The sequence below is a fragment of the Nematolebias whitei genome, chromosome 3 (assembly GCF_014905685.2).
Source record: "Nematolebias whitei isolate Nwh7 chromosome 3, NemWhi1, whole genome shotgun sequence".
NCBI classification, from domain to species: domain Eukaryota; kingdom Metazoa; phylum Chordata; class Actinopteri; order Cyprinodontiformes; family Rivulidae; genus Nematolebias; species Nematolebias whitei.
Window position 1 is genome coordinate 3,377,857 of NC_056500.1, and position 8,277 is coordinate 3,386,133.

Sequence of the window (8,277 nt, forward strand, 5' to 3'; positions counted from 1 at the left end):
ACTGAAGACATTGTTGCTGCACACACTCAACACATTCACCTCTCACAAACAGCCACAAACATAGAGCTAACTATGCTAACACTGCTAGCGCCTTGTTGACTTCCGGTGGTGTCACACTGTAAAGCTCCGGCAGAAACTGCATATTTATTTCCGCCTTCATTAAGAATGAATTGTTGAAATGAAGAGAACAATAGTAATTGACGGGAGTTGGCGCTCAATGTAAATACTTGATTTAAAAAAATATGTTGTCACCCAGCACTAATCTGTAGTGATGAGCAAACGAAGCTTTGCCCGAACCACTAGGGACAAATGTTTCAAAAATTGGTTCATTTTTTTGAAGCTTCAGTTACAGTGACCTCTTCTGGCCATCTGCAATGCTGCTGTCAAATCAGGCAATCTTGATTTTTATTGCACACACCGAAATAACTTTAATGAAGAATTGTGGAAGTCCGCAGAAAGAGACGAAAAATATTTTGAGTCTCGATTTATTCTCTACATCTTCCAACATCAAGCTCAGAAAAAATGATTTACAACCGTTGACCTGCTCTTTTTATATTCTGTCCCTTTCACAATAAGAGCACATTCTGACGTGAAATATATACATTTGTGTCTGCCACACAGGCCCCTCCTGAACACACAGGATGTCACAAACACCAAAAACACATTATAAATTGTGAAACCCATTACAGGTGTAAAACACATACACTAATAAATAAATAAATGAAATACCTAATGGTAACGGCTAGGGAGTTTAATAAGGCGGCCACCATGGCTGCTCTTCACAGCGACAGGGGTTGAAAGTGAAGAGACTCTCCAGACCAACTGCCACTAAACTGTTCACCTGAGGGAGGCAACCCAGCTGTAGGGGAAAACCTGGGAGAGTGGGCAAAGAAACTAGGGGACGGCCACGATGAGGTGGCTGAGCCAACTCAACCGGGTCCCCTGGTAACACACGAGCTGGTTTCAAACGGTCCACTGAAACACTCTCTTGATTACCTCCAACTCCACCAAAAAATCTTTAGGTCCCCTCTCCAAAACACGAAATGGACCATTATAAGGAGGCTGAAGTGGTGAATGGTGTGCGTCATAGCAGATAAATACATACTTGGTCAACATAAGGTCCTTCAGCACAAACACCTGTGGAAGGCAATGATGTGCTGCCAATGCGGCAACGGATCAATTTTCCCCTGTTAGGACCGGCCTACTCCCCTTGGGAGCAACTGAACCCACCGGACCTGGAAGAAACTCCCCTGGTACCCACAAAGGCTGGCCAAGGACCAACTCACCTGAAGAAAACTGCAGGTCCTCTTTAGGAGCTGAACGCAAGCCCAACAAAACCCAAGGCAGGCAATCCATCCAACCATTATCCACCAACAAGGCCCACAATGCAGCCTTCATTGAGCGGTGGAACCTCTCACAAAGACCATTAGCCTGCGGGTGGTAGGCAGTAGTACGGTGGAGTTTAACCCCAAGGCTCTCTGCCACTGCAGTCCATAACTCTTAGGTGAACTGGGGACCCCTGTCAGAAGTCAAGTCCAATGGCATACCAAATTGGGACCACCAGGAAGAGATAAATGCCCGAGCCACATCAACCGAAGTCGATGATGACAGCGGAACTGCCTCTGGCCACCAAGTGGTACCACTGCATCGACCTCTCCGCTCTAACCCTGTCAGAAAAACAGAGTCACTAATCTGGGAGTGATAATGAATCCTTCCCTGAAACTTAACAGTCATGTAAACATGATTGTTAAATAATGTTTCTTCCAACTGAGGCGGCTGTCTAAACTGAAGCCCATATTGTCCAGAAATGACCTGGAGACAGTAATACATGCATTCATTACATCTAGGCTTGATTACTGCAATTCACTCCTGTTTGGTATCAGTCAGACCCCCATTGCACGACTACAACTGGTCCAGAATGCAGCAGCACGATTTTTAACCAGTACAGGCAAAATAGAGCACATTACACCAGTTTTGGCCTCACTGCACAGGCTACCGGTTCACCCCCCCCCCCCCCCATTTGTTACAGCTGTATGTCCCTCCACGTTCCCCGAGGTCAGCGGACCAGTTGCTCCTCACAGTTCCAGGAACTCGTCTTAAGCGCAGAGGGAACAGGGCCTTCTCTGTAGCAGGACCAAGACTTTGGAACGAGTTACCTCTGCTTGTCAGACAGGCCCCCTCCCTCTCGGTTTTCAAGTCCCGTTTAAAAACTCACTACTATTCAGTAGCTTTCAACACCAGAGGATCTGTGTTTTGAACCTGTATGCTCCACACTGGTTTGTCATTATCTGCATCGTTTTTTGTCTATATTCTGATTTACCTCATTTTGTATTTTGCTTCGTGTGTTACCTGTTGTTCTGTCTGTACAGCACTTTGGTTGGCCTTGTCACTGTTTTAAGTGCCCTATAAATAAAATGGTATGGTATAACTCAGGTGGCAACTTCACTGGGTAGAACAGTAAATGATTTGACAGTAGATCTGATTTCACATTTTAACAGCTTTGTTTATCTGCAGCTTGTAGATAAAAAACTTCATTCTGATTCTACAGTAGCAACAAAGAGAGGACATCATTTTCCAACAACTGGGGCTTTATTTTTCTGATACTAAACATATTCAAAGAAAACATTTAACTATTCTAAAAATTTACTCATGAATATAAGAACATACAACACTTTCATGTGGTCTTTTTTCCCTACAAGTATAAATGCAATGTTTAGGAGTTTTATTATTGTTGCAAAAATTAACATTTTCCATCTGTGAAAATCCACCCAACATAACCAGCGTAAGAGCAACTGAATTTCAAGAGCAAAGCTAGAATTTTTTCCTGAGATTCTATTAGTCCTCAAAACTGCTTAGTGGTCAACGAAAAGATCTACAGACTAAACACATGGCAAGGCAGAAAAATAAGTAACATTTAGAATACTTTATACTTCAAAAGCCTACTTGTTAAAGTACAGTTTAGAGCAGCCTTTTATTTGTTACAGAAACCAAAGAAAGTCAATTAATTTGTATTTGATTTGTTTAAAGTGATTTCTGATGTGAAAATCATTACTTATAAAATCTGTTTAATATTTTCTGGAACACTTTCAGGCAGGCAAAGTGATCTCAGTTTGGAGAAACAAGAAGATTCCTGAACAGACATGGAAACATGTTCAGACCAAAAATATCAGAAAAACAAAGTTTTTAAAGTCTAAAACAACTTAAACTTTATGAAGCAGAACAGTTGTGGTTCAAGAAAAATGCATAATGTGGACTTTAATATTGAGTTGTACACCTCAGAACTTCAGCACCAGGTATTTTTGTAACATATTCTAAACGTCAGATAGAAACAAAAAAAGATAAAATACTGAACACAATCTAAATAAGGGGTTTCTAATTGTAGTCACTGAGATCCACTATCCTGCATGTTTTACTAATTTCCCTGCTCCAACTCACCTGATTCAATAGATGAATTACCCCCTCATGTTCTGCAGAAACAGCTGATTTAAATCAGGTGTGTTGGAGCAAAGAAAAGTCTGACAGGACGGTGGCCCTCCAGGACCAGGATTAAACACCTCGGATCTTAAATGGCAACAAAAAATAATCACAATTCATTGATTACCAATACAAATTCTAAACCATTAAAGAATAAAAACATTATCTCTCTAAAGTGAATTTATCTTAATCTCTACTGTCTGCACACATTCCACTGGTGTATTCTACTTTGTTAAACTCAACTACATTACCCACAATGCCAGTCTTAAAGGGAATACAAGATTTTTTTAAAGTCAGAATAAACTGTGCATGTTGGGGGAGTGGTGGCGCCGAGGTTAGAAGATGGGCCTGTGATCGGAAAGTCACAGGTTCAACTCTGCCTCCACCCTCATTCGCCCCACTCTGGGCCCCTGAGCAAGGCCCTTAACCTCTCTTGAAAATGAGTTCTCGTAACTCAATGAGGCTACCTGTATAAAAAAAAGGGTAAATGAAAAAAATATTACTCAATTAATTGTATTTTTTGAACGACAAGCAACAGTTTTTTTTTCTTGTTTTACCTTTCAGACAAACCTTTCCCACTGGTGTTTTAAGACTAGAGTTTAATGAACTTCTGACTCCAACTTGTCAACTTTGTGTTTTAGCAATCTCCAAAGTCTGAGAAAGTTACAAGATTCACAAGATTACGTGTTCTTGTGTGTGACTAAAACACGTTTTTTGAAAAAAATTTTTTTCCAATTGACAGGAGAACGGTCTTTCACTTGAATTCTCATGTGGTGTTCACTTTTGTTTTCACTGTAACTTTTCCAGAAGGAAAAAGTAAAAGGCTTTTATTCAGTGTGAGTTGTCATGTGGCTTCTGAAACTTGCTCTATCACGGTAACTTTTTCCACAGGTATCACATGAGAAAGGTTTCTCACCTGTGTGAGTTCTCATGTGAGAACTCAAAACACTTCTGTAGCTGAAACTTTTTCCACAGGTCTGACATGAGAAAGGTTTCTCCCCTGTGTGAATTCTCATGTGAATAATCCAAGCACTTTTGTAGTTGAAACATTTTCCACAGGTCTCACAAGAGAAAGGTTTCTCACCTGTGTGAGTTTTCATGTGTGTAATCAAAACATTTTTGTAGTTAAAACTTTTTCCACAGGTCTGACATGAGAAAGGTCTCTCACCTGTGTGAGTTCTCATGTGAGTAATCAAAGCACTTTTGTAGTTGAAATTTTTTCCACAGGTCTGACATGATAAAGGTTTCTCACCTGTGTGATTTCTCATGTGAACTGATAAATTATATTTGTCTTTGAATTTTTTTCCACAAGTCATACACAATAAAGGCGTTTTTTTGTTTATCTTTACGTTTGGACAGTCCACATCGTCACCATATCCTCCTGTTTGTAGATTTGTCTTATTTTGTTTCGGCTCTTCATCTCTGCAGGATCCTGGCTCTACATTCCTGCTTCTTTCCTGATATTGGCTCATCACTTTAGGAGAGTTTTGTGAAAGGAGTTGGTTCCAGGAGTTTGATTCCAGTTCCCACTGGTTTATTTCATTATAAACAGAAGTTACCGTACAGGTTTCAGACTCCGGCTCCTCTTTTATCTCTAGAAACTCTGGTTCATCCTTGGGAGGTTCTGGTGCCCCCCGTTTCTCTTGATTGTGTGGAAAATTGGGATTCTCATAGTACTTCATCATCTGTGAAGATTCTGGTGCTTCATGGTCGTCTTTTATTTTTGGAGGTTTTGCGTCTTTTTGGTCCTCTTTCATCTGTGGAGGTACTGGTTCTTCTTGGTCCAAACTGGTGTTCCATTCCTGGTTACAGAGCTGCTGCTCAGTGATATTTTCCTCCTTCCAGACATGCTGTGGGAGTTCTGCAGACAGAAAGTATTGATTATTGCTACAGTAAGAAATCAATCACTTTAATTATTTAATTAATTCAAAGATGGTTTGAAAATTGCGGCTTAAGGTGATCACAGCTTGGCAGGTACTGAGACCACACCTTTCCTAAAACATTCTGGGATACTGTCCGTCTGATATGAAATTGAAAAAATGAAGCTGAAAATTTGGTGGCTGAAGAAAGGAAAATCAAGGGTCATGTTTCTTGTTTTTATAACTGAAGAATTATTATCAGTAATGCAGTAAAGTTGAAACAAAAATTTTTTTTTAATTGCACTGATCTTTATTATCTCCCTTTTGACAGCAGGGCCGAACTCAAATCATGGCAGCCTTACCCATAGTGGCACTTCAGGTGTCTTTTTATTTCCAGAGATAAAGTGAAAGAAACACCAGAAAAGGTTAAACATTTTCAACAGCCACTTGCTAGAAAAACACTTGATTAAATTACATAGGTATTTGAATGCATTTGGTTTTGACAGTGGTTAAATGGCACAGGTATTCAATATATTGCATTGACACAGATATTATAATGTAGAAGTTAAAATTATCTCTTAATGTAGGTTAAATTGCCAATGTGTACTATTTACAGGTAACGGTATTTACATAATAACCACACTAATCTCTATTATTTTCTGCAGGGAAGCTCAATCTTGATAGACTGCCATGCTGCGGCAGAATGGTGCCAAAAGGAGACATTTGGTGGCCGAGTAACACATCCTGCTGTCCTCGACTATGATGACCAATAAATAGAGGAAGCTCTCAAGGCCCTCAAGAGCTGGACTGAGGACATGGATGAAAGTTCTCCAGCAGAACATTTCCCTTTTCTTCTTTGTCTTCCAAAAAAAGGATGCCTATGAAAAGTTCTGCTGCAAAATTGTTGATGACTGAAAAATTAAAGGTATTTGCAAGATTTGTGTAGACTTTAGAAATGAATCATGAATCAAGTTGGAAACATCTAAAAAATAAAGACATTGCAACCAAATTAACTGTATGTCTTCATTGCTGGAGCCTATTTCCATCTGACATAGAGGTAAGGAAGGAGACGGACTGTAATTGGCTTAGCTTAATAGAGTACAATTATTATTACTATTATCCAGTGACACGGTGTCAGCCCCTGTTCCGTGGCACCCACATGACCAGGGCTTTCAGTGTGCCAACGACTTTTCATTTCCTGAGTCAAAAGTCACATTAACCATTAATGCTGTGTAAAAATTCAGCTGTTGAATTCCTTTCTTTAGGGTGCATTCACACGAGCCCTGTTTAGTCGCTTTAATCGAAATCTAGCTCGTTTTCCCTGAAAGTCCGGCTCATTTAGGAAGGTGTGAACGCGCCATCGAACTCTATCATGGAACAAAAAGGCGAACTCTGGCCCCGGCTAAAACCTAGGTCTCGGTCCGGTAGAAGCGAACTCCAGCGCGGTTCGAGTACAGCGTGAATGTAAACAGACTGGACCCCGCTCCGCAGGACAAACAAACACGCATTGCTCTGACCTCATATGGAGCTGTCAGCTGCCTTGTGTAGAAAAACAATATTCTCCATGGTCTTCTGTCTCATCTTCTGCTCATGCTAAGTCCATTTTTGAAAAATAACTCCTAAAACTGCTAAAACTTGATGCCACTTCGTTTTTATTTTTATTTACAGAAGAAGAAGACGACGTGTCTTCATTGGTTTTTGTGTCGTTTCTTTCAGTAGTTCTTGGTGCAGCGCCCCCACAGGCGAGCAGGGGAATAGGTTGGTTCAACAGGTTGACTCGACTGCACAGTGCAGTGTGAATGCAAACGCACCAGCTCAAATGTAAACAAAAGGTCATGAATATTGGTCCCGAACCGAACCGAGTCTACCGGACTATCTGGTGTGAAAACGACCTTAGACCGAGTGGTAGCTGCCACTGAAACAGTGGCACCTAGTGGCAGCTTTAATTACTTCTGCCATTTTCCATCCAGTAAATTCATCAAAATATTAAAGGTCTTATAGCACGTTTTCCAAAAACCGGCATCGGCAAAAACCCCAAACAGTGGGAGCAATCATGGCAGCTGTAGTGGCAGCTCTAGTCGCACCTAGTATTGTGATAGGTGCCACCAAAGTCATGGGAGGTGCCAGTAAATCCGTGGCAGGTGCCACTGAAGCCGGAGGCAGCGTGGCAGCTGACACTGTAAGTGCCACTGTACTCCCCTTTTAATTTTTTTTAAATGATTTGTTTGAAATAAACTTATTCATATTCAATATTCAATTTAGAGAAGATGTGTCATATGTCACTAAATCCGTGGCAGGTGCCACAGAAACTGGAAGGTGCCAGTCAATCCATGGCAAATCACTTCTTGGTCTGCTGCCTTCATACATCTCCTCCTACATGTCTCTGAGTGAGTGCAGCTACAGCGTGCGCTCTCAGGACATCATTACCTGCAGTGTTCCCTCAGTGAGGACTGAACTAGACAAAAGGACCTTCTCCTACTCTGCTCCTGTTTCCTGGAAAATCTTGTAAAAAGATCTGAAGCTCTTGACCTTTGACCTCTCTAAGTGGCTTTAAGAATCTGTTGGACTCCTGGCAGGGACCGATGCAGACATGTTCCTGTTTTTAGTTTTCTACATTTGCCTTAGAATCTAGCCGTTTTTGTTACTTTTCACAAATGATAAAGTATAATAATTTGTAGAATAACTAGTTTTAAAAGGAGCAAATTAATAATGAACAATCTACATAACAATTAATGAATCAAGGATTGATTCTTATATGGTAATGTTTTGACTATTGTCGACTCAGCTGTGTCAAACCTTCAGAAATAAACACTTTCAGCTGCAAACTGCATCCAACAAAACTTTCCTGACCGTGTCTTTGGTCGCTGCAGCTCCTACCTATTCTGTTTAGGTTTATCTGAGGTTTCCAGCTGATGTCCAGCAGTCTGCGCTGACGATCGATCAC

The 8,277-nt window shown here is 40.8% G+C and overlaps 1 protein-coding gene across 1 annotated transcript in view; it reads right to left on the reverse strand.

Annotated features, from left to right (window-relative positions):
• The window catches only part of LOC119430391 (zinc finger and SCAN domain-containing protein 2-like), a 12,939-nt gene that overhangs the window by 1,169 nt on the left and 3,493 nt on the right, over positions 1 to 8,277 (reverse strand). The gene's annotated exons all lie outside the window — the stretch shown is intronic.